At 38.4% G+C, this 27,257-nt stretch overlaps 1 protein-coding gene and 1 pseudogene across 3 annotated transcripts in view; one reads left to right on the top strand and one right to left on the bottom strand.

Annotated features, from left to right (window-relative positions):
• The window catches only part of NR2C2 (nuclear receptor subfamily 2 group C member 2), a 100,928-nt gene that overhangs the window by 53,706 nt on the left and 19,965 nt on the right, over positions 1-27,257 (bottom strand). The gene's annotated exons all lie outside the window — the stretch shown is intronic.
• Positions 19,827-20,333, top strand: LOC147583471 (non-histone chromosomal protein HMG-14 pseudogene; annotated as a pseudogene).

Raw genomic sequence — 27,257 nt, 5'->3', positions numbered from 1 at the left:
AAAATAAACTAAATTTTAAAAGGTTACAAGAGACAAAGAAGGACACTATACATTAACAAAAGGTTTCAATGTAGCAAGAAGATGTAACAATTACATTTACACATCTAATAACAGACCACAAAAATATGTGAAGAAAAAACTGACAGAATTTAAGGGAGAAATAGTTCTGCAATAATGGCTGGAGACTTTGAGGTACCTTGGGCTTGGTCAGTCAAGTATCTGACTTCAGCTCAGGTCATGGCCAGTTAAGCATCTGACTTCGGCTCAGGTCACAATCTCGTGGTTTGTGAGTTTGAGTCCAGCATTAGGCTTCATGTTTACAGTGCAGAGTCGGCTTAGGATTCTCTCTCTCTCTCCTCCTCTCCTTGCCCCCACCCCACTTGTACTCTTTCTCTCTTAAAATAATAAATAAACTTTATAAAAAAAAAATAGTTGGAGACTTCAATACCCCAATCTGAATAATGCATAGAACAGACAGACATAGTATATGCAAAGAAATAGAGAACTTAATACAACAAACCAACCACACACTATACAGAACACTTTACCCAGAAACAACAAATACTCAGAAAAATTTCTCAGGTACACATGGGACATTCTCTAGGACAGACCAGGTGAGGTCACAAGTTAAGCTTCAACAGATTTTAAAAGACAGGTAAGATACAAGGTATCTTCTCTGACCATAAGGGAATAAAGCTAGAAATCATCAACAGAGTGAACCAAGAAATGTCCCAAACATGTGGAAATTAAACAATACATTCTTGGTGTTGGATCAAAGAGGAAATTATAACAGAAATTAGAAAAAGCTTACAGATGGATGAAAACAAACAAAACATTTATAGGACAATGTGAAAGCAGTGTTAAGGGGTAAATTTATGAACTATAAATGTTTTGATTAAAAAACCAGAAAGATTTCAAGTGAACAATGTAACTTTATAACTTATAGAACTAGAAAAAGAATAAACTGAACCAAAGCTAGCCGGAGACAGGAAATAATAAAGATTATCACAGAGATAAAAGAAATACAGAAAAATAGAGAAAAATCAATTAAAACAAAAGTTGGTTCTTTGAAAAGATCAACAAAATTGACTAATCTGTAGCTAGATGGACTAAAGGAAAAAAAAAGAGAAAAGACTGCGATTACTAAAATCAGAAATGAAAGTGAAGACATTACTATCAATTCTATAGAACCATAAGGATTATAAGAGAATATTAAGAACAGCTCTATGCCAACAAAATTGTTGGCATCAGATGGACAAAGGCCTAGAAACACAAAACCTACCATGACTAAATCATGAAGAAATATAAAATATGAATAGATCTATAACTATGAAGGAGACTGAACCAATTATCAAAAATTTCCCCACAAAGAAAATCCCTGGACCTGATGGCTCACTGGTGATTTCTACCAAACCTTTAAAGAAAAACTAGTATTAAGCCTTCTCAAACTTTCCCCAAACACTGAACAGGAACACTTCCTAACTCCTTCTATGAGGCTAGCATTACCCTGATACCAAAGCCAGACAAAGACACTACAAGAAAACTACAGACCAGTATCTCTTATGAACTGATACAAAAATCCTCAACAAAATACTAGCAAACAGAACTCAGCAGCATACTAAAATGATTAAACACCTTGACATGAAATGGGATTTATTCCTCCTGTAACACAAGGTTCAAAATACAAAATCAATGTGACATACCATGTTAGCAGAATTAAAGCGGGGGTGGGGGAGAATCACACAATCACCTCAATAGCTGGAGAAAAAGCATTTCATGATAAAAACACTCAACAAACTAGGAACACAAGAAAACTATCTCCACATAATAAAACTATATGAAAAACTCACAGTGAATATCATACTCAATGGTGAAAGATATGAAAGTTTTTCCTTAAGATAAGGAACAAAGCAAGGATGCCTGCTTTTACCACTTCCACTCAATCTAGTACTAGAAGTTCTAGCCAGAGCAATTAGGCAAGAAAAGGAAAGAAAAGGCATCCAAATCGTAAATAAGAAGTAAAAAATAATCTGTTTGCAAATGATATGATCAAGCATTCCCTATCAAGAAAGTCTGTTAGAAAAAGTCTGTTAGAGTTTTGGTTGAATCTACTGTTACCCTGTGAGTTAATTCTACCAATTTCAGATATATGGAATTCTTAACTGATTGAATAATATGCTAATTTTCTGGTTTAGATACTCACTTTACCTGTAAAACATTGTAAAGCAATCAACATAATATGAGTACCACAGACTATGGAATCAGACAGAGCTGGGCTCTGAAACATGTACTATCACCCTAAGCAAGCCACCTAAACCCTCGAAACTTCAGTTTCCTGAAATTTAACATGGATATATTGTTACTACTTTATGAGACTGATGAGAGGGACAATGAATGTTAAGTATTAATCCCATTCAACACTTAGTAGCTATTAACACTATCACAAACTTCCTGAAAATTTCTCTAAAATCTGAGTTATAGTGTATAAATATTAATGTCACATGTGATAAAGTGTACTAGTGAGCCTCTCCTTGACCAGAAAATTATTTTTGTTCTTCTTTTTTTTTTTTTTTTTTTTTTTAAATTTTTTTTTTCAACGTTTATTTATTTTTGGGACAGAGAGAGACAGAGCATGAATGGGGGAGGGGCAGAGAGAGAGGGAGACACAGAATCGGAAACAGGCTCCAGGCTCTGAGCCATCAGCCCAGAGCCCGACGCGGGGCTCGAACTCACGGACCGCGAGATCGCGACCTGGCTGAAGTCGGACGCTTAACCGACTGCGCCACCCAGGCGCCCCTATTTTTGTTCTTCTTATTAAAAAGTATTAAATTCTACCTCATATCATCTACAGAAAAAAAAATTTTTTTTAATGTTTATTCATTTTTGAGAGACAGAGAGAGACACAGCATGAGTGGGGGAGGGGCAGAGAAAGAGGGAGACACAGAATCCGAAGCAGGCCCCAGGCTCTGAGCTGTCAGCACAGAGCCTGATGTGGGGCTCGAACTCACAGACCATGAGATCATGCTGAAGTTAGACACTTAACTGAGCCACCCAGGTACCCCTACAAAAAAAAAATTTTTTTATAAATTTTTTTAAACATTTATTTATTTTTGATAGAGAGAGAGAGAGAGGGAGAGAGAGACAGAGCATGAGTGGGGGAGGGGCAGAGAGAGAGGGGGGAGACAGAATCTGAAACAGAACCCCAGGCTCTGAGCTGTCGGCACAGAGCCCGATGCGGGGCTTGAACCCACGGACAGCGAGATCATGACCTGAGCCAAAGTTGGATGCTCAACCTACTGAGCCACCCAGGCACCCCCCCCCCAAAATTTAATGGGCAAAAGAGTTGAACAGACATTTCTCCAAAGAAAATATTCAAATGGCCAATAAGCCGAAGAAAATTGCTCAACATCATTAACCATTAGGGAAATGTAAATCAAAACCACATTAAGATATCATTTCCCATGCATTAGGATGGTTATAATCAAAAAGAGGGATGCCTGGGTGGCTCAGTTGGTTAAACATTCAACTCTTGGTTTTGGCTCAGGTCATTCACGATTTGTGGGTTCGAATCCCACATCAGGTTCTGCGCTGGTAGTGCAGAGCCTGCTTGGGATTCTCTCTCTCCCTCTCTCTCTGCCCCTCCCCTGCTTGCATCCTCTCTCTCTCAAAATAAATAAACAAAAAAAACAAAAAAAAAAAAAAGAGTAACAGCATTCAAAAAGTATTTCATCGGGTCTCAAAGAAGGTTTCTATGTTAGTAAGCCAAAGAAGCTCTTGTCTGTGCTTCACTTGAACCTGCTATGTGTTAACCCTGTGCCACCCTAGAGCTTGCTGCATGCTGTTGTACAATCAAAAGCAGTTCTCCCCTCTAGCATCTGTTGGGCAAGATGGACAGCTATAGTGGAAGAAGCACAAGTTGGGTGCTAAGTCTGCTTTTTGCCAACTTTGGTATGAGCTGCAGTTGATTCAAGTGAGTTTACCTCACCTGTTGAAGGACATGCTTGCAAATTTATGATTCCTTTTGTATGAGATGCCCAAAGGCCTCTACAAATTTGTCTGAGATGCGGTACAGATCATGTTGGCAATGGTGCCTGGTAGTTCAGTAATAAATTCAGATTGGATGAACAACCCAAAATATCCCTCATATTTATTAGAGGGATGATTAACTCTGAAAGTGACAGGTTAATGGGAAAGTACTTGGGGTCCCCCACTCCCGAGGCCTTTAGAGAGAAGGTGTGTTCTAGTGGCAGCAGGGGCAGTTTAGATATGATCTGGCTTGAAGGCAAAGTCCTGCCATGATGGGACTGCTCAGAAATTCTTGCAGCTGTGTGAATTTAGAGCCTGACATTATAAACACACATCAAGGTGGGGAATATACTTTTTTTTTTTCCAGAAGCATCTTGTTGAGTATCATTTAGCACAGTTGTAGGAAGTCAATTTGGTAACAGGACATAAAAATATTAGATGTATTTCTGACGAGTGGAAGCATCTCCTTTCCATTCTTTCCTGCTTATCTTTTCAGTGCCCGATGTCAGTCTTGGCCCTCTGCCTTAGCCTACTTTCAACCCCCTCGATCTGCTCAAGTTGCAAAGGACAGGATCATTAGTTCATACTGAATGAAAAATATAAATGCCTGGCAATACCCAGGTGTGTGTACCCTGGCCAGAGCACCTGCATTTTGACAGGAAAAATTGCCAGTCCAAAGGACTCAATTAAACCACAAGCAAGCAGGGTGTGAAAGTATGTTTGGACATAGGTGTTCCAGGGCATGGTCTCTTGACTCACATTTAAAAGGGTAAAAATCAGCTCTTCTATTTTGCATCCTTTGTAAAGTGAATTGTGCTTCCCCACCATACAAATATTTACAGTCTAATGAGTTTAATAAAAGCCCTGCTCCTCAGGCCAGCCTTTTCTGATCCCTCAGGTTGGTATACATGTTCTGTTCTAGGTGCCAAGAGTTCCTGCATCTCAGCACTCTCCACAAGGCACCTACTGTAACTGCTTAAGTCTACCTCAGAGGGCAATAGGAAACACTTCCTACTTTTCCTTTTTTCCCAAGGCTAGGTTCATTTTAGGGCCACAATGCTTGCTTAATGAATGAACACTTACTAACTTTAGGAATGAGTAAGAAATCTGTTTTATAGTCCTTGGTCCTAAACTGTGCCAAGACCTTTTTCTCTTACTCCACTCTTATGCCTGTCTGCTAATTAGACATCCTGCAGGTACTGCACAACACCTGCCCTGGCAGTTTATTACATAAAGCAAGGCATACAGGCTTTCACTGACACACCTGGGTTTATGAGGCTGATGGGAAAGTTCATACATTTTAACCCTGGAGTGAGAACCTTCTCTATTCCATTGTAAGAAGGCATTGCTGTAGCAGCACTTTTTAAAGGAATAAATTCTTAGGAAAAATTTCTATGGTGATTACATGCTAAAAGATAGACATTTAGGTTGAAAAGAATGCCCACAGCATTGAGCTAAGGAGCAAATATTAAGAGTTTCTAAATCTATAATTTATTCTGAGTTTTGGCTGCAACATTCCCATGGGTTATTAATAGGGCAACCAAGTTCACACCCTGTGAAAAAAACTGATCATGCAGACCCAATATGTTACGAATCTCAACCACAAACTTCTGACTTCTCAACATTCCCAGTGAAACTATGAACAAAGTAAATGCCTAAGTAGGGTAAAGGGTTTCAGGCACTGACACCTCCAGCCTGAATTGAAATGTATACCACACCCTCCTTTTATTTCAAAGGACCATTAAATAGTAAGTGTAGTGAAGGGTCAATGGGCAAAGAGTTAAGTCCTCTTTGTGCTGCAACTTGCAGCAGAGTGCACAGGAGTGTTGATCTTCAAAGTGCTCATTGCTCACCTCATACAAAGGATTAGGACCTTACAATGCCAGTGTGCTGTGTTCCTAAAAAATAAATTATCTTGATGACCGGTAAGTCCCAGGCTCTTCTTTAAACTAAAGTCAATTAAGGATTCAAAACTGAACATTACAAATCAGCCTCACTGATTCATATCAGAGTTGATTAACCAGTTTTTAAATTTTCCAGTTGATAATGTTTAAAAAGATAGAACTATAACCCTAAATTTCTTGGCACAAAAACAAAGATCCACACAGTCAACAACCACTACCCACCCACATTATATAAAAACAATGAGGTGTTAAGAGCAACTCTCTGTTCATAAGCAGGTCAATCTGTTGAAAACAAACAAGGAAGCAGCTTTTGCCCTATTTAATTTAACCAGCATAATCAAATACAAGTTCCTACGAAGACATAACTTGCTGGGTGCTAATAAGCACAGCAACAGACACTAAATGGAATTCCTTCATATACATACCAGGCATTTAAATCCACTGTTCTTTTGCCAACTGCTCTAAAAACAAGTACCTATGAAACATACTGCTTTTCAAGGAGGCTTCCCCCCGAAACACAGAGAATGAGAACAGGCTTCAAAACTGCAGTCTTGTTGTTCTTAGGACCCTTAAAACTTACCATGCCAATGGCTCCCTCCAGCTTTATTTACATTTTTCCTCAGCAACCTCCCAGGCCAGAGAGCCCCACCAAAAGGGTTGGTTGGGGAAGCACAGGCATTTGCTTTCAAATCACCAGTGCAGATTCCATTCACCAAAACCAGACAGAGCTGTTTAAAGATGCCCTCTCTACAACCCTGCTTGCTGAAGGTCAAGTACACTATCACTCCCTGTAACCAAGGAAGCAAAATTGACATGTTCCTGCCGTTTCACCAGCTGCTAAAGCAGTTTGTCTAATAATATGATTAATTGCTTCTAGGGAAGATGTACTTTGCTTTACAAAGTTCTCCCTTCACCTAGGTTGCTGCTTTTGCTAAATGTGCCCCCCCCCCCCCCCCCCCGGCTCCACCAGCTTCCCCTTAAAGACCATCTTTCCTGAACTGAGAGCTCCTGAGAGCATGTTACCATGGAATCTAACCCACTCAAAACAGTCCTAAAACTATAAAGAGTGGAGGTAAGATTTGGAGAACTCAGAAATAGCACATTCTGCATATAGCATTTTCAACTTCACAGTACATCAAGCAACATTTTTAAAGACATGGGGTCTTTGCAAATTACTACACCATTCAAAGGGAAGGCAACATAACAATCACAAGAATAATAGCACTGGGCACATTCAACAAATATTTTACTACACCCACCCAATATGTGCCAGGCTTATGAGTACAGGTCAGAGTTCTAGCCCCTGTAGCCTCCTATACTCGCAGGAAGGCGAGCACATGTAGTCAGTGCAAATGAGGATGCTGTATGTAGTAACTGGCCACAGAATGGCTCAAGTCTCAGTGTCAGCCCTCCCCCGCAGGCCACAGAGGAAAGAGCTTCTGAGGTCACTGTCAGAGGTGGGGCTGTAACTAATACTCAGATCCTCTGGCTGCTAGACAAGAGCGCACCTGTCTCTAAGCCAAGCTGTAGCCTTCTGTTTGACATGTAACTTAACTACCTGTTTCAATACCTGGGCAAAGAACTAATATAAAGTGAATGCTGGCCAATCACCAAAAACAGACAAAACAAACGAAAGCCGGGGCGGGGGGGGGGGGGGGGAATAGGAAGAAAGAAGTTTTAGGGATATTTACTTTTATATAGGATAAGAGGAGGGAACTGATAGAGTAAGGAAACTTTTAATAGTAAGTTCACTGTGTTATAAACAATGAATTTCTACTCCACAGAAGCTTGTATACGTACTAACTTAATACAATCTAAGTTAAAGGAATATGCCACCTATTTTTTAGGTTCTGGCACAAACCTAGGCATCCCAACCTAAAAGGGAAAAATTAATTCAGGAGTAAAAAAAGAGAGAGGATTCTCCTTTTTACCTATTTTTTTTACATTAGAGAGACAGCGTGTGTGCTCAAGTGGGGGACAGTGAGAGAGAATCTAAAGCAGAGAGCATGGAGCCTGAGATGCAGGGCTTGATCCCACGACCCTGGGGTCATGACCTGAGCTGAAATCTATAGAGTCGGACGTTCAACCAACTGAGCTACCCCGGTGCCCTAAGGATTCTCCTTTTTTAAAAAGGAAACTAAAAGTCCCCCTACCTCAACAACTATTTAAAGTTCTAAGAAACGTAACATTCAGTAAAGCTAATAAGTGATGTGTAACATGAAAGATTAATACAAAGAAGCAAAAAGCTCCAAGGCCCAACTGTTCAGGTCAATAGGTCTGTTCTTCTCATCATAAAAATCTGTTCACGCCCTCTGATCTGGTGATTCTACTTCTGGGAATCCACCTTACATAAACTATCCTAAATACAGAAATGGCTTTATCAGTGTGTGCTCCTAAATTATTTTTCTAGGGAATACAGGAATTCCCTCTCTCAGGGGTCTGGATAAAGTAGAGCCTACCTTCAACTGTAGAAGCAGAAAGTGACAGATACTTGCAGGTCTAGCTTACCTTAGCGGGCAGCGGGTTGATCAGATGTTTGTGCTGAGACTACTGGCAGCAGGAACCCCGTGGCCAGCCTAGGCAGTGTTGTGGTGTATAGCCATAGCTTCACCAAACTGGCTCTTTGGTGAGATTTGTTTTCATAGCTGCAAAGCTACATTTCTAGTCCTTCTGTAACTCTGTCAAGTTAATCCAATCCTTCCCCACACATAGTTTAACTCCGTGTTTTTTAAGAATCCTATTTTTTTTTAAATCAGCAACAGCTGGTTTTTCTTGTTTGTTTTGGGCACCCTCAACTGGTAAAGAATGGATGTATTTAACCTAAAGGTCAGAATCAACTTAAATGTCCCAAACTAGGAGATAGGTTAGTAAATTATTCTACGCTCCCTTGATACAATATTATGTAGCTATGAAAAATGTTGGTTATGCAGGCTACGTAGCAACCTGTGGAAAGGATATTTACATTTATTCTGTCAAACAACAATCTATGTGTGCACACTGATTACAGCTGGATGACGTGCATGTGAAAAGACCAAAAAAGAATATGCTTATTCATTCAATAAAGAAATCTTAATATTGAGTGCTTACTATGTTCCAGGCACTCGAAAGTGTTTTAGACACTGGGAAGACAAACAGCAAGTGAAACAAAGTTCCTGCCTTTCTGCAACTTACATTCTATTGTGATAAATAAAAAAGTATATATGTTTTTTATTTTATTATTTTTATTATTTTTTTAATGTTTATTTATTTTTGAGAGAGACATAGTGGGAGCGGGGAAGAGGCAGAGAGAGGGAGACACAGACTCTGAAGCAAGCTCCAGGCTCTGAGAGCTGTAAGCACAGAGCCTGATGCAGGGCTTGAACTCACGAACTGTGAGATCATGACCTGGGCTGAAGTCGGAAGCTTAACCAACTGATCCACCCAGGTGCCCCTATGTTTTTTAGATAATGATAAGCATTTTGGAGAAAAGTAAGATGTAAGAGGGATAAAGGGTGACCGAGGTGGAAATGGTTGTTATTTCATACAAGAAGTGATAAAGTAATAAAATGATAGTGTTAAGATGTGTTCAAATATAGAAATATGGCTTTCTTTTCTCCTCTGCAAATTTTCCAGCATGTTCTACCACTTTCATAATCAATTAAAAAAAATAATTTCCAAAAAAAATTACCTTTTAAAACCAGCAAATATTGCTAGAATTTGGTATTATGAATGATCTTATTTTCTACCCCAAGTCTGATATAATGAGTGTTCTTCATACTTTTCTTCATTTTAAAAAGAAAAACTTTTCTACGCATTCAGGAAAATATATATTTTTTTTGTAAGATGAGATTCTAACTGTGAAAAAGAATTCTCGGTCTCCTTGTCCTTTGAAGGACTGCTACTGAAGATATTTTAAAACCATGCTATATTTCTGCAACTACAAATCTAAACTGAATCATCCTGGTAGGCAGCTAGTTACAGGGAAACTCATTACACTTAGAACACCAGCTCCTGTCTGGGTGGCTTTGGACAAGTCCCTTAATTGTTCTAAGCCTCTGTTTACTCATTTGTAAAACTGAGGTGGATACCTCTTACTTCACAGAATAATGGGAGGATTAAAATGAGGCAATGAAGTACAATGCATTATATAAATACAGAGCATTCCTACTAAAACTTCCCTGACGAAATCCAATGCACAATGCTAAACCTATCACCCTGAATAAGATGTTATCTCCTATGCAAATGTTCATTTGTTTATAGACAAGATGGTTTCATTTCTAATCCTCCATTTTCTGTAACCAATAAAAGGCTACAGTCTCCAAAATCTTTTTAAAAGTATGAGGCACTAAAGGTATACATATACCTCAAATGCAGTGAGATTTCAAGAAAGGAGATGTTTTCTATGATAGAACGTTACTATTCTCCCCAAGACATACTTATCATAGGAAATTATTTTGGCACAATCCTTCTACATAAGGTATATCATATCTACAAGGGCATCATGCTTCAACATTTTCTCCTTTTTGACAATTCCACTTATCAACTCTTTTTCCCTCTCCATACTACCAGTAAGTTGTCTTACTTATAACACTAGTTTTATTCTAAGTCCACTGTGTATATTTCATTTACAAAACAGCTTCACCTTACTACTCTTAACTCACAGCTTACGTGTGTGCAACTATCTGAATTTTCCATTACATCTTCTATGATAGCTATGCCCAAGTATTTACATGAAATACATACTACTTTTTAATAACTTGCTTCTTTTACTTCTCTTGAATTTAGTTATTGTACTATACTGATTTTTGGAAATTATTTCTGTATTAATGGATATATTTACTATGAGTATCACTTTGGTATAGTAAAAGAGTCATTAAGAAACACTGCAGGGGCGCCTGGGTGGCGCAGTCGGTTAAGCGTCCGACTTCAGCCAGGTCACGATCTCGCGGTCCGTGAGTTCGAGCCCCGCGTCGGGCTCTGGGCTGATGGCTCAGAGCCTGGAGCCTGTTTCCGAGTCTGTGTCTCCCTCTCTCTCTCTGCCCCTCCCCCGTTCATGCTCTGTCTCTCTCTGTCCCAAAAATAAATAAAAAACGTTGAAAAAAAAAAAAAAGAAACACTGCAATAGGGGCGCCTGGGTGGCGCAGTCGGTTAAGCGTCCGACTTCAGCCAGGTCACGATCTCGCGGTCTGTGAGTTCGAGCCCCGCATCGGGCTCTGGGCTGATGGCTCAGAGCCTGGAGCCTGTTTCCGATTCTGTGTCTCCCTCTCTCTCTGCCCCTCCCCCGTTCATGCTCTGTCTCTCTCTGTCCCAAAAATAAATAAACATTGAAAAAAAAAATTAAAAAAAAAAAAAAAAACAACAACACTGCAATAAAAAGGGGGTGCTGGGTCTGAAGGAACAGACAACTCCTTGAAGGAAGGGTCACATGGTATGTACTCAATGAATACTTGCTGAATTAACAACAGAGTTTATCAGTGGCCCAGCTACTTCTTGTATATAAAGCTATATGATTGTTAACTGTCAAAAAAAAAAAAAAAAAAAAAACCCAAAAAACCCAAAACCCCACAAAAACTTGGAAGATAACATTCTGCCCAGATAGCTTTTGAATCAGTGATTCTATTTCTGGTCTAGAGAAATACACCCAACATGTGAGCCCAACAAGGCATCATATACAAAGATGTTCGTTGTAGCACTATTTATGTTTGAGAAAATCTGGAAACAACTCAAAAATGTGCTTCTATAGTGGAGTGGCTACATAAATAGAGCTCTAATTTATGTAATACTACATGATAGTAAAAAGAATTATATAGATTTGAGTAATTGGAACTCTTGTACACTACTGGTAGGAATATAAAATGCTACTATTTTGAAAATCAATCATTATATTTGAGACAAAGTAAAAAAGGCAACGTATAGAACATCTTATCTAGTGTGATTCCATTTATGCTAAATTTAAAAATCTATAAACACTTAGCCCTTGAAAAACATGGGTTTGAAGTGCATGAGTACCCTTACATGAGGATATTTTACAATAAATGCAGTGTGATACTGTGTATGTGTTTTCCCTTCCTTATGACTTTCTTAATAGCATTCTCTTTCTCTAGTTTACTTTGTTGTAAGACTACAATACATACAACATACAAAACATGTGTTAATCAATTGTTTTATGTTACTGATAAGGCTTCCAGTCAATAGGAGGCTATTAGAAGTTAAGTTTTGGGGGAGTCAAAAATTATACATGGATATTCAACTATGCAGGGTTTGGCATACCATCCTAGCCCCCATGTTCTTTAAGGATCAAATGTACTTCTATAGTTACATATACATGAATATAAATACTTAGGAAAAAACCCTGGAAGGTAACACACCAAAGTAAAACAAATTTCAAGAACTGTTATTATACAGACCAGATTTTCTGATTATATTGAGATTAAGTTTAAAAAGTTACAAAAAAGATAATTATAAATGTAAAACTTAGAACTATAAAACTGCTAGAGAAAACAAGGGGGAAAATCTTTGTGATCTTGTGTTAAATAAAGATTTTTAGTAGGACATCCAAAGTATGATTCATAAAAAAAAAAAATGATAAATTAGACTTCATCAAAGTAAAAAATTTGTGTTCTTCAAAAGACATGGTTAAGAGAATGAAAGAAAAACCACAGACTAGGAGAAAGTATTTGGAAACCATGTACGTGTTAAGGACATGTAATCCAGAATACACAAAGAACTCTCAAAATTGAATAATAAGAAAGCAAACAATTTAAAAAAATGGGCATAAGATTTCAACAGATGAAAGATGATATATGCATGGCAAATAAACACATAAAGGATACTCAACATTAGTCATTAGAGAAATGGAAATTAAAACTACCATGAGGAACCAGTACACATCTACGAGAATGCCTGACATTAAACAGACCGACCACACCAAGTATTGGCAGGGTTGTAGAGCAACTAGCACTTTTGTATACTGCTGGAAGGAATACAAAATGGTACAACTACTTTGGAAATCAACTGGGCAGTTTTTACACGAGAAATGAAAGCCTATGTTCTCATGAACACTTGTACAGAAATGTTCATAACAGGGGCACCTGGGTAGCTCAGTCGGTTAAGCGTCTGACTTCGGCTCAGGTCATGATCTCGTTGTTTGTGAGTTCAAGCCCCACATCAGGTTCTGTGCTGGCTGTGTGGAGCCTGGAACCTGCTTCAGATTCTGTCTCCCTCTCTCTCTGCCCCTCCCCTGCTTGAGCTCTGTCTCTCTCGCTTTCAAAAATAAACATTTAAAAAAAAGTTCGTAACATCTTTAGTTGTAATAGGCAAAAAAAAAAAGGGAAACAGCTTAAATGTCTATTCATTTAGGATAAAAGTATTTATCTATTCAGGCTAAAAAAAATTTGCAATACAATGGATATACTTTTATAAAAAATGAACGAAGTACTGATACATATAAAACATGGATGGGGGCGCCTGGGTGGCGCAGTCGGTTAAGCGTCCGACTTCAGCCAGGTCACGATCTCGCGGTCTGTGAGTTCGAGCCCCGCGTCAGGCTCTGGGCTGATGGCTCAGAGCCTGGAGCCTGTTTCTGATTCTGTGTCTCCCTCTCTCTCTGCCCCTCCCCCGTTCATGCTCTGTCTCTCTCTGTCCCAAAAATAAAATAAACGTTGAAAAAAAAAATTAAAAAAAAAACATGGATGAGTCTGTAAATAATGATGCTGAATGAAAGAAGCCAGATAAGAAAGGGTATATAGTGTATGATTTCTTTCATAGAAAATTCTACAAACTGCAAATCAATCTAAATAATAGGAAGATAACCATTGGCTGCGTGGAAGTGATATGGCTAGAGCTCTACCTAGAAGATAATAGATAGCTGAATTGTTGTATTAGAAAAGAAGAAAGGCTAAGAAATCAATAAGCTAAGATCCATCCTAAGAACTTACAAAAAGAATACCAAAATAAGGGCCAAAAAGCAGAAGAAAATAATAAAAACAGAAACTTATCAGAGATAAAATAACTCTCTGGTGAAACCAATCAAAGGGACAATAAGAGATACACAAATAATGTAATACTAGGAATAAAAGAGGGCTGTAACTAGAGTTGCCTCAAATGTTAAAATATAAAACAAATATATTCTGAACAGAATGCCAATAAACTTGAAAATTTGACAAAACAAATTCTTAGAAAAAGGTGTAACTTATTAAAACTGAGTGAAGTACAAATAAAAAATTTGAATAGTCCTTTAACCATTAAAGAAACTGAATCAGGGGCGCCTGGGTGGCGCAGTCGGTTAAGCGTCCGACTTCAGCCAGATCACGATCTCGCGGTCCGTGAGTTCGAGCCCCGTGTCAGGCTCTGGGCTGATGGCTCAGAGCCTGGAGCCTGTTTCCGATTCTGTGTCTCCCTCTCTCTCTGCCCCTCCCCCGTTCATGCTCTGTCTCTCTCTGTCCCAAAAATAAATAAAAACGTTGAAAAAAAAAAAAAAGAAACTGAATCAATAGTTAAAAATCTTTCCATGCCCTAGTAGTTTTACTGGTGCATTCTGTAAGCATTCAAGAACCAAAAAATTTCCAATTTTACATGAATTATTACAAAAAGTAGAAAAGGAAGAGACTTACTCCCAATTCTCTTTATGAGGCTATGCTAACCTTGATACCAAAACATAAAAAAAAATTTTTTAACATTTATTTATTGTTGAGAGAGTGTGAGCAGGGGAGGGGCAGAGAGAGGGAGACACAGAATCCAAAGCAGGCTCCAGGCTCTGAACTATCAGCACAGCACCTGATGTGGGGCTCAAACCCGCGAACCGCAAGATCATGACCTGAGCCAAAGTCGGACACTTAACCAAATGAGCCACCCAGGTGCCCCCCAAAACATAAGAAAAATTAAAAGTCAATCTTACTCATGAACATGATAGACAATTCCTAAACAGAGTGTTAGCAAACTGAATCCAAAATGTGTGTGTGTGTGTGTGTGTGTGTGTAAATCATGTTTGAGATTAACCCCAGAATCAAGATGGGCTTAAAATTACAAATAATTCACTACAGTAGCCAGTCAAGAGAGAAATCATATGATAATTAAGGTGCCAGAGGGGGAAAAAAAAAGGTGATAAAATCCAACATTTGCTGAGTATAACAACTTTTCCTCCAACTGGGAACAGAAGAGAATGCCCTGGACTGATAAAGAGAAAAGGTTCATACAAACATCATATCTAATTAATTGTTGAAAGCATTCCTTTCAAGATGAGGAACAAGGCAATGCCACCTGTTCCTTCTATTCAACATTGTACTGGAGATCTAGCTAGGATTGTAAGGCAAGACAAAAACATAAGGATTAGAAAGAAAAAAAAAATCCAAATGAACATATAGCGAAATTATGAGAATAAGAGAAAGGCTGCTCAATTAAAAAAATTATAAACTTGCATTTCTATATACCAGCAAAGTTGGAAAAGAAAAAGTTTAATATACTTGTAAACAGCATCACAGAACATAAAGTATGTATTAGGAATCACATAAAAAAATGTTATATCTTTATGAAAAAAATAAAGAAAACAAGTAAATGGAAAGATCTGCCATGTTTATAGAAGTAAGAGAGTGATATGAAGTAAAGTTATAAGATCATATAGGGTAACAGCTTGATTTGATGCCACATATAAGCCCAAATTGTTGGAGAACACAGAAGCAGAAAATGCTAGTCCTTGGAGAGAGGATATAAATTTGACTCTCAGAACAAAGCAAAGAGGAGTGATCATGTGTCCCCAGAAGGAGTTTGAAAGAGATGTTACTGGACAGCTTTCCGGTTCCATACAGCCTGATCGTACATCCTGAGATTCAGTTCTGTGAATATCCTTCCAACAAATCTTTTTTCACTTAAGCAAGTTTGAGTGTCACTTGTACAAAGCATGCTCCCCCTCTTCCCTGCCTGGAATATACCCCACACCCTGATACTCACCAGGATCACTCTTACTTCATTCAGATCTCCATTTAAATGTCACCTTCTAACCTTCTAAGAGTCTTCCCTGAATGTGCTTAGATATTGTCACTTTCTATCTCTTCCCTTTTCTTTATAGCACTTATCACTCTCTTGACATTTTACTTTAGATGTTTGTTTCCTTCCCAACAGAATAGAAACTTCACATGAGCAGAATGTTCATCTTGAAAATCAGAACAATGCCTAGTACACAGCACACTGTAAGCACCCCTTAACTACTTGTTGAATGGATAAATGAACGAGTATTTTTGGAGCACCTATAAGTCCATCAATGAAGAATTTCAATTCCAAGTACTTTTCTTGACTTCCAATTAAATACAGCAAATACATTTCACATGCATTTATCATCTCTATTCCTTTACCAAATTTAAGTATGAATAAAGGATAAAAAAATGTACAGACCCACAAGGACAAAAAGGATAGTCAAGAAGAGGGCAGTGGATCACAAATACTAACAAACTTCAGGAAGACGGAAAACAGAAGATGGAATGGAAACCAACTCAGTGAGAGGAGAACTTGGTGTGGTGCTGCCATTTCTTCTGTCTTTCTGTGCCTTTCACAGAACTTCCAACAGCGCTATGTAGAGACAGCATTCAGAGGTTCATGACCTCTGTGGTCCATAGGAACCACTATGAGGGGGACTCAGGAAAAGAACTTGCTATTTTTGGTGGAAAACCAGTGGCAGTTGCTAACTATGATGATTTTGTACTTTGGATCTGGATTTGCTGCACCTTTTTATTATTTTTTTTTAACGTCTATTTATTCTTGAGAGAGAGAGAGACAGAGAGAGACAGAGAGACAGAGCATGAGCCAGGGAGGGGCAGAGTGAGAGAGGGACACAGAATCGGAAGCAGACTCCAAGTTCTGAGCTGTCAGCATAGAGCCTGACACAGGGCTCGAACTTATGAGCTGTGAGATCATGACCTGAGCCGAAGTCAGATGCTTAACTGACTGAACCACCCAGGTGCCCCATCGCTGCACCTTAAAAAAAATTTTTTTTAAGTTTATTTATTTTGAAAGAGACAGAGACAGTGTGAACAGGAGAAGGGCAGAAATAGAGGGGGAGAGAGAGAGAATCCCAAGCAGACTCTGCACCATCAGCACAGAGCCTGACATGGGGCTCGAATTCAGGAAAACATGAGATCATGACCTGAGCTGAAACCGAGAATCAAACGCTTAACTGACTGAACCACCCAGGTGACCCTGCACCTTTTTTTTTTTTTTTAATAGTAAGACACCAACTGCTTAAGAAATAGATATGCTTTAATTAATCCATTACATAGATGTGAAAAGAAGCGTTTTAATTAAGAGGTGCAATCTCTTTGAAAAACAGATCGAACTCCTGAATTCAACATACTCGTTCTATTTGTAAATAAACCTAGGATATGGATCCTTAATGCCTCTTTTCTGAAACATGGGATGTAATAATTGTGCTTACTTTTTTATTTGGGAAATATTCCAGTATTAGTTTGTTTGGTCGAAATAGGTGTGTGGATTTAGCTTCTTTCCTGGTTTTATTTTTTAACTTTTTTAAATGTTTATTTATTTCTGAAAGAGAAAGAGTGCACGAGCAGGGGAGGGGCAGAGAGAGAAAGAGAGAGAGAATCTCAAGCAGGCTGCCCACTGTCAGCGCAGAGCCCAATGCAGGGCTCAAATTCATGAACCGCGCGACATCATGACCTGAGCCAAAATCAAGAGTCTGATACTTAACTGACTGAGCCACCCAAGCACTCCTGTTTCTTGGTTTTAAACTTTGAGATTTTAATTTCTGATTAATTTGATTTCGAAAATGTGATTAATTTCAAGGCCAACAGAAGGCCTAGAAACAAACTAATTCCCACCTCAGAACCTTGTTAGTAATTTATGTTTATTTAAAAAAATGCAAACTTGACTTTGTTGTCCCACATGAAAAAGAGGAAGAAATATACTTTTAGTCTTCTTCACTTGGAAGCAGTAAAATTGTTTTTCTTCATGAGTGATAAGTAATCATGAGGAAAACCAATACGGAGTGAAGTCCGAGAGCTTTTCTTTCCCTTCCAGACCTGTGATCTAAAACTAAAATATCTGCCTCGATAGATTTGCTATTGCCCAATACCAGTCTTGTTTAGACTGAATATGGAATATTTGGGATGAAATGCAACAGCACGTAAAACAGAATACAGAAATATTCCAAGTTCATTCTGGAACTTTAGTAGAAATGGACTAAAAGATGGTTCTGATTAGTAACTGTATCAGCGAAACAAATTTATATTATGGACAGTGAAATGCTACTAGCTACTTAAAAGGTAATGACTTAGTTCCTAGGGCTTTGTATCGGGGCAGGAAAAAGGTAGTTGCTGAATGTTTTAATCCTAGTTTGATCACTTTTGGAATTCCACTGGTGTTAGAAGAACGCTGCAGGGCAGAGGCTATAAACTGGTGGTCTGTCTGAGCTCTAGACTTTTGGGTGATTGGGGTGCTATAGTTTTTAAACCAATATTTAAAAACTAGAATAGCCACAAGGAAGTCTCTATTTATGGATTCTTAAAAAATTGCTCTGGGTGGTTCTACATCCCTTCATGGAACAAAACAGCTGCCTAAATTAGTCCTCACCATAACATTAGATTTCCTATGTATCCCTAATGTTAAACTACTGATTTGCTAGAACCTTAAAAAACTTTTTTCCTCTCAATTTATGTGATAGGGTGTATCTTTACACTCTTCACCATGTAACGACTACTTAAATATGGATACAATTAAATCTTTATAACCTTGCCCAGCTTTAAAAAAAAGAAAAAAAGGAAAGGAAAGAAAAGAAACCAACACAGAATGAACAAAGCTGAATTTCAGGGCCTACAAAAGGGCTAGAAACAAACTAATTCCCACCCCAGAACCCTGGAAAGGCTCAGTACTAGAAGCCTAGGTCCCACAAAAAGCTGGGCTGAGAAACAGGCTGAAAACCAGGGGACTAGTTAACTATCTGTGGTGCAGGCAGGAACTCACCACCATAACAAACCACCTCCTCACTCACTACCAAAAAAAAAAAAAAAAAAAAAAAAAAAAAAAAAAAGGAAGTGTAGTTTGTGGATAAGTTGAAACAAAGAGGTCCCAGCCCCAGAGACATCAAAAATATCTTCACGGGGTACCTGGGTGGCTCAGTCGGTTGTGAGTCCGACTTCAGCTCAGGTGGTGATCTCACACTCCATGAGTTCAAACCCCGCGTCGGGCTCTGCACTGACAGCTCAGAGCCTGGAGCCTGCTTCAGATTCTGTGTCTCCCTCTATCTCTGCCCCTCCCCTGCTCATGCTCTGTCTCTCTCTGTCTCAAAGATAAATAAAAACATTAAAAATTAAAAAAAATTAAAAAAAAAGAAAAAAATATCTTCATGGCAAAGGAAGGAGTCCTGTCTTCCATTTTCAAAGAGGTAGATTAATAAGTGAAAGTATTGAAAGGTAAACTTCCAACTCCCTTTTCTTGTGCGATAGCTTTAAAACAACAAAAACAAAAGTATTGGCAACAAGGCATATACCCCTCAGACAGAAAACTGAAGAATTCTTGACAAGAAAAGTGAATGGCTTCAGAAAAGAAACCTACCAATAGTGACATCTGGGGTCCCCTCCAAACAAAATGTGTGGGTGTCTATCTAATCACTCCAAAGTAAAGTCAAACCAAACTAGTTGACAAGCCTTACTCATACACACTTTTGTTTTTGCTTTTAGTTGTAAGTGATTCATTCTTAAATGTGAACCAAAAATAAGGTTCACTAACCATTTGAAGAAAGCTTCCATATGAAAGGAACTAAAAGAAAAAGGAACTTGAATAAAACAGCAAATGTAAGAAGCAAAGGAAAATAAAAAGAGCAAAAAACCCTCCAAAAACAAAACCAAAAACAAAACCAAACAAAAAAACCCTGCAATTAACGCCCTCACAGAAATAGGACAAGCTATTGCATCCATGAGACAATATAAAGTTGCCATACAGTTCCATCCAGTTCTCCCACTGCCGCTCTGGCGGTGCAGCATTGCAAAGGCTCTATCTGGCTCACCCAGGCCCTGGCACCAATCCCAAAAGAAGGCCAGCTCTGCTGAAGGGCTGGAGTCAGGGGAGCCCAGGAGATCCAGGAGACTGTCAGCTAAACCTGCAGTGGAAATGAAGCTGAAAGGGCAGGAATGCATAAATCTTCACACAACAAAGTGCACAAAGGGAAAGGGTGAGGAAAAGGGAAAATGGTTAACCAAGAAACTAAAGACAGTTTTCTACTAAACAGAGAAACTAAGAATGAAGAAAGTCTGGCCTCTGATGAAGCAGGAGAGAAAGAGGCCAAGTCTGATTAATATCAGATAACCAGTCTTATCAGGGGTCCCTGTCTCCCTTCTTATACAATCCAGAGGAATATTTTTATCAACTATTTTGTAAATGTAAGTGTTTTTAATAGCTCTGGAAATGTCTTTAGGAAAGGAATCCCCCACCTCATCCCATTTTTAAAGCGTAAATGACTTTAAGGTAAAATCATTTGCTTGCTTATTTCTTGGTACAACCAGAAAACAGTGAGATATTAAATGTACAATGCTTTGATTAAGTGTCTGCTTAACATTCCACAGATGGTAGTTTTTATATCCTTTATACAAAGCACATTAGATGGCAATTTGGAGTCACACTTGTACATTTACTATGCCTTGATCATTAAAAAAAATTTTTTTTTTTAATGTTTATTTATTTTTGAGAGAGAGACAGAGTGCGAATGGGGGAGAGGCAGAGAGAGGGAAAACAGAATCTGAAGCAGGCTCCAGGCTCTGAGCTGTCAGCACAGAGTCCCAACCTGGGACTCGAACTCAGACTGTGAGATCATGACCTGAGCTGGAGTTGGACGTTTAACCGACTAAGCCACCTAGCTGCCCCTACTATGCCTTGGCCATTTTAACTCTCTTCCCATGTTGTTTTTAGTAGAATTGTTTTCTATAGAATACTCCTTGATCTTGGCTCTCTTCCTGTCAGAACTGCTTGCACTCTGAAACATCTTTGAGTAGTGCTGGTCCAGTTTTCCTAGTAACTTTATTACAGTGCTGTGAAAGACTGAAAATGTATGGAGTGGGTCTTATGATGTAATAACATCGACATTTGAAGATACTGGCAATTGATATTCTTTTAAGGAAAATTTACCTTCAAATTTTAAGCTTAGAAAATAATCACAACTACCTGGCTCTTTAGATATTCAGTACCAAGATTCAGATCTTAAGAACTGTGTACAAATTGAAATGTCTGAGTACTGATCCTCAAAACAAACACCATAATTTCAATTATGAAAGAACAAGTTGCTATAAAAGAGGGGAGAAGTTCCTAAAAGTAAAAATAAGACAGCAAAAATGAAAAAAAGAGTTGAAGAAACAACACAACAGCAGCAGGAGCCGGGGTATTTACTATTTGCCACAACTGTACTACTTGCTCTGGGCCATGCTTTATATGCATTAACACATTTAATTCTCCCAGTAATCCTCTAAAGTATAAACATTAACCCCATCTGACAAGTGGAAAAACTGGCATAGCAAGATTAAATGATATGCTCAAGCAACTGGTAAGGGCTGAAGACAGATCTAAAAAATTTTTTTTACCATTTATCCATTTCGGAGAGACAGAGCATGAGTGGGGGAACAGCAGAGAGAGAGGGAGACACAGAATCCGAAGCAGGCTCCAGGTTCTGAGCTGTCAGCATAGACCCCGACATGGGACTCAAACCCACAAACTGTGAGATCATGACCTGAGCTGAAGTCGGACACTTAACTGACTGAGCCACCCAGGTGCCCCTGTGAAGACAGATCTAAATCAGGAAATATCCCTGAAAACAGACAAAGTAGACAGAGTTGGAAATAGGAGAAAAGATGAGTAAATGAAAAGGTTAGTTTAAGAGATCCAAATTCCAATTAATTAGTTCTGGAAAGAGACTAGAAAAATAACAAAGGATGGGGCGCCTGGGTGGCTCAGTTGGTTAAGCATCTGACTTCATTCAGCTCAGGTTACGATCTCATGGTTCATGAGTTCAAGCCCCGTGTTGGGCTCTATGCTGACAGCTCAGAGCCTGGAGCCTGCTTCTGATTCTGTGTCTCCCTCTCTCTCAGCCCCTCCCCTGCTCATTCTCTCTCTCACTCTCTCTCTCTCAAAAATAAATAAACATTAAAAAAAAATAACAAAGAACAAAAGAGAACTGGTATAAAATAATTTCCTAGACTGAAAGGACTTTCTGAGTACCAGTATAACATATGAAAGAATAAGTACATTAAGAGGTAATGTGAAATTTCAGAATGACAGGGATGAAAAAAATCTTAACAGGGGTGGAGGGGAGTGTAAAATCAAGAGAGAATGAAAAAGAAAGAAATAGTGAGAGAGAAAAGGAGAGGGAAATAGACAGAAGGTCACCAGTAAGGATCAAAAATACATATAGCCTTCTTAAAACCAACACTGAAAGCTGGAAGACAATAAAGTGATGCCTCAAAATCTGAGGTAAAATTATTTTCTAAAAACTCTGATTTCTATTCCTAGTCAAACTATCCATCAAGCATGTGGGGGTAAATAAAGACATGTTTAGATATACAGTTGGTCCTTGAACAATGTAGGAGTTAGGGGTGTCAACTCCCCACGCAGTTGGAAATCCACATATAATTTTGACTTCCCTGAAACTTAACTACTAAAAGCCTACAGCTGACCCAAAACCACCCTGATAACATAAACAGTTGATTAGTACATACTTTGTATGCTATATGTGCAACAACAACAACAAAATCATAAGGCAGGGGGCACCCGGCTGGCTCAGTTCAAAGAGCATGTTACTTTTAATCTCAGGGTTATGAGTTTGATCCCCACACTGGGTGTAGAGATTACTTAAAATCTTAAAATAAAATAAAATAAAAATTTTAAAAGTAAAAAAAAAAAAAAAAATCACAAGGAAGAGAAAATACATTTACAGTACCGTGTTTACTAAAAAAAAAAAAAAAAAAAAATGCACAGATAAGTAGAACTGAGCAGTTCAAATCCATGTTATTCAAGAGTCAATTGTGGGGGCGCCTGGGTGGCGCAGTCAGTTAAGCGTCCGACTTCAGCCAGGTCACGATCTCGCGGTCCGGGAGTTCGAGCCCCGCGTCGGGCTCTGTGCTGATGGCTCGGAGCCTGGAGCCTGTTTCCGATTCTGTGTCTCCCTCTCTCTCTGCCCCTCCCCCGTTCATGCTCTGTCTCTGTCCCAAAAATAAATAAACGTTGGGAAAAAAAAAAAAAAGTTTAAAAGAGTCAATTGTGTAAGATGTAAAAAGAATTCATCTCTGATGCACCCTAGGAAGCTATTGGAGAATTTTTCCTCCCCCCCCCCTTTTTTTTAAAGGAAAAAACATGAATTAAAGGAAACAATCCAAAATAAGAGAGAAGTCAAGGACAACAGCTGTGTAGCAGGTTCAAAAAGCAATCAGTAAGGACTACAGCAAGAGGTCAGAGGGCTTTACAAGGAATGTTTTCATGAAAAAAAAAAAGGAAACTGAAAATTCCTCTGATGTAACTGTACAGAAAACAGGGTTTTAGAATTTATTGGAGATACTAAGAAAAGTATGTGTACCAGTGTCCTAATTGGGTAATAGAACATTAATTAATGCAAAGAGAATACAATTTAATGAGAAGATTAAGGGGGGAAGAAAGATGGGAATGTAATGAGAAGATTAAGGGGGGAAGAAAGATGGGAATGTGAGGTGCCAAATGAAAACTAAAATTTCTTCATCCATAATGGTAAGTCAAAAATATCTAATACCAGAAATGAAAGCTGGAAACACTACTACTGGTTTTGCAGAAATAAAATGGATTCTAAGTGAGTACTATGAATAAGTGCATGCCAACAAACTGGGCAACCCGAATGAAATGGGCAAATTTCTAGAGCCATACAACCCTATCAACAATGACTCATGAAGAAGAGAAAATCTGAATAGATCTATAATAAGAACGAAACATTAATCAACACCTCTCTCAAAAAAAAAAGGCCCTGGACCAGTCCAGGTGAATTCTAGCAAACATTTAAAGGAGAATTAATGACAATTCTTCTCAAATTCTTCCAAAAAAAAATGAAGAGGAAGGAACACTCCCCAATTTATTCTATGAGGTTAGCATTGCCTGACATCTGAGTCAGACACACATTACTACAGCCCAGTATCCCTTATGAATATCAGTGCAAAATTCCTCAACAAAATACTAGCAAATTGGTATCAGCAGCTTGTTAAAAATATTATATACCATGACCAAATGGGATTTATTCCTGGAATGCAAGGATAGTTTGACACATAAAAATTAATCAGTTAAATACACCACATTAACAGAATGAAAGGGGGAAAAAAAACCCCAAGATCATTTCAATTAATAGAGAAAAATTATTTCCCAAAACTCAACACTCCATGATAAAAACATTTAGCAAAGCAGGAATAGAAAGAAACTAACTTGGGGCACCTGGGTTGCTCAGTTGGTTAAACATCTCCAACTCTTAATTCCGGCTCAGGTCATGATCTCATGGTTCTTGAGATTGAGCTCTGCACCAGGCTCTGCACTGACAATGAGGAGCCTGCTTGGGATTCTCTTTCCTTCTCTCTGCCCCTTCCCTGCTCATCCGCTCTCTCTCTCTCTCTCTCTCTCTCTCAAAATGAAGGAATAAACATTAAAAAAAAAAAAAAAAACCAACTATCTTAACATAATAAAGGTCATATATGAAAAAACCCACAACTAGTATCCTATTCTATGAGGAAACACTGAAAACTTTTCCTCTAAGATGAGGAAGATAAGGATGCCCTCTTTTACCACTTCTACTAAACACTGTATCGGAAATTCTGGCCAGAGCAGTTAGGCTAGAAAGATAAATACAAGATTACACACACACACACACACACACACACACACACACACACACACACACACAGAAAACTGAATATCCCTTTCTCTCACAAACTCTCATAACTAATGAACAATTCATCAAAGTTGCAGGATACAAAAAGAACACATAATAATCAGTTGCATTTCTATACACTAAGAACAATGATAAAAGGAAATTCAGAAAACAATTCCAAAAATAACAAAATGCTTAAAAATAAACTTACCCAAAGGAAGTAAAAGACTTCCTGAAAACTAAAGAACAGAGCTGAAAGAAATTAAATACATAAATAAATGGGAGACATACTATGTTTATGTATTGGAAGATTTCAAATTTTTAAGATGCCAATATTACCCAAAGCCATCTAGATTCAATGTAATCCCTAGGGATTCAAATCCCAACAGTTTGGGCGCCTGGGTGGCGCAGTCGGTTAAGCGTCCGACTTCAGCCAGGTCACGATCTCGCGGTCCGTGAGTTCGAGCCCCGCATCGGGCTCTGGGCTGATGGCTCAGAGCCTGGAGCCTGCTTCCAATTCTGTGTCTCCCTCTCTCTCTCTGCGCCTCCCCCGTTCATGCTCTGTCTCTCTCTGTCCCAAAAATAAATAAACGTTGAAAAAAAAAAAATCCCAACAATGTTTTTTATAGAAATGGAAAAATACACCGTAACTTTTATATGGAATGTCAAGGGACCCAAATAGCTAAACCAATCTTGAAAAATTAGAACGATGTTCAATGTTTCACACTTCCTAATTTCAAAAGTTACTACAAAGCTACAGTAATCAAATCTGTGTGGTAGTGGGATAAAAACAAACATACAGACCAGTGGAACAGAACAGAGAGCTCAGAACCTTGAAGATATTATGCTAAAACTAAGCCAGACACAAAAAGACAAGTTCTATAAAATTCCATTTACACAAAATAGAAAAAGTAGTCAAATTCATAGAATGGTGGCTGCCAGGGGCTGGGAAGAGGGGGAAGAAGGGGAGTTGCTGCTTCGTGGATACACAGCTTTAGTTTTACAAAAAAAAAAAAAAAAAAAGCTGTGGAGATCCACTGCACAACAATGTGAATAAACTTAACATTACTGTGTATATTTAAAAATGGTTAAGATGGTAAAGAAAAAAGCCCAGAAATAAATCCATGCATATATGTCAAATGATTTTCAAAAAGGATGCCGGATGCTAAGACCACTCAATGGGGCAAGGACAGTTTTTTCAACAAACGGTGCCAAGAAAACTGAATATCCACATGCAAAAGAATGAAGTTGGCCCCTTTTGTTATTCCATAGACAAATGGGTTACAAACCTAAACATAAGAGCCAAAACTATAAAACTCTTAGAAGAAAATATAGGAGAAAAGCATGACATTGGATTTGGCAATTATTTCATGGATATGACACTAAAAGCACAGGTAACAAAAGAAAAAAATGGATAAACTGAACTTTGTCAAAACTAAAAACCTTTTTGCATCAAAGGACACTATCAAGAGAGTGAAAACAGGGATGCTGGGGTGGCTCAGTTGGTTAAATGTCTGACCCTTGATTTCAGCTCAGGTCATGATCTAATGGCTGTGAGATTGAGCCCTGTGATGAGATCTGCCCTGTGTATGGAGCCTGCTTAAGATTCTCTCTCTGCCCCTCCCCTGGTAGGGTGCATGTCAAGCTCTCAAAAAATCAAACAAACAACAAAAAAAGGAAGATAATTCTTTTTTTTTTTTTTTTTTAAAGTAAGCTCCACACCCAAGGTGGGGCTTGAACTCACGACCCTAAGATTAAGAGTTGCATGCTCTACTGACTCAGTCAGGCACCCCCCAAAAGGAAGAAAATTCTGATACATACCACAACATGGATGAGCCTTGAAGAGATTATGCTAAATGAAATAAGCCTATTAAAACTTACAGATATTATATGATTCCACTTATATGAGGTACCTAGAGTAGTCAAATTCATAGAGAATATGGTGGTTGCTGGGGGAGAGGGGAGGAGGGAATGGCAGTTAGTGTTTAAGGGGTATAGCTTCAGCTTGGGAAGACGAAAAAGTTCTGGAGATGGATGATGGTGATAGCTGCAGAATAATGTGAATGTGAATTTAGTGTCACAGAACTGGACACTTAAAAATGGTTATAATGGTAAATTTCATATTTTACTACAAAAAAACCCAAAAAACAAAAAACCCTCCTTCCCCAAAAAAGGACGATGTCTAACACTGAGTTAAAAAACAAAAAAACAAAAAACAAAAAACAAACAAACAAAAAACAGGGTAAGGATATTTTTAGAAATAAGGAGTTAAATAACAGAAAAAAATGAATTAAGAGAGGGAGACTTGGGGATAAGGAGGGGGTAGGGGTGGTTCAGGAGCTTGCGGTTTCCTATTTCAAACCAAACACAGTACTGGTCAACTTTTAAATCTATGTATATGTACTACACTTTAACAAGAAAATTAAAACTTAACTGTCCAGTTTTTAAGAGGGCAGAATAACAGAATTTAATGTAATGAGTTGGTC

This window comes from Puma concolor, chromosome A2 (assembly GCF_028749965.1).
Source record: "Puma concolor isolate L17-30 chromosome A2, mPumCon1.1.hap2, whole genome shotgun sequence".
NCBI classification, from domain to species: domain Eukaryota; kingdom Metazoa; phylum Chordata; class Mammalia; order Carnivora; family Felidae; genus Puma; species Puma concolor.
Note: the sequence above shows the minus strand (reverse complement) of the source record. Positions and strands in the feature narration are given on the sequence as shown.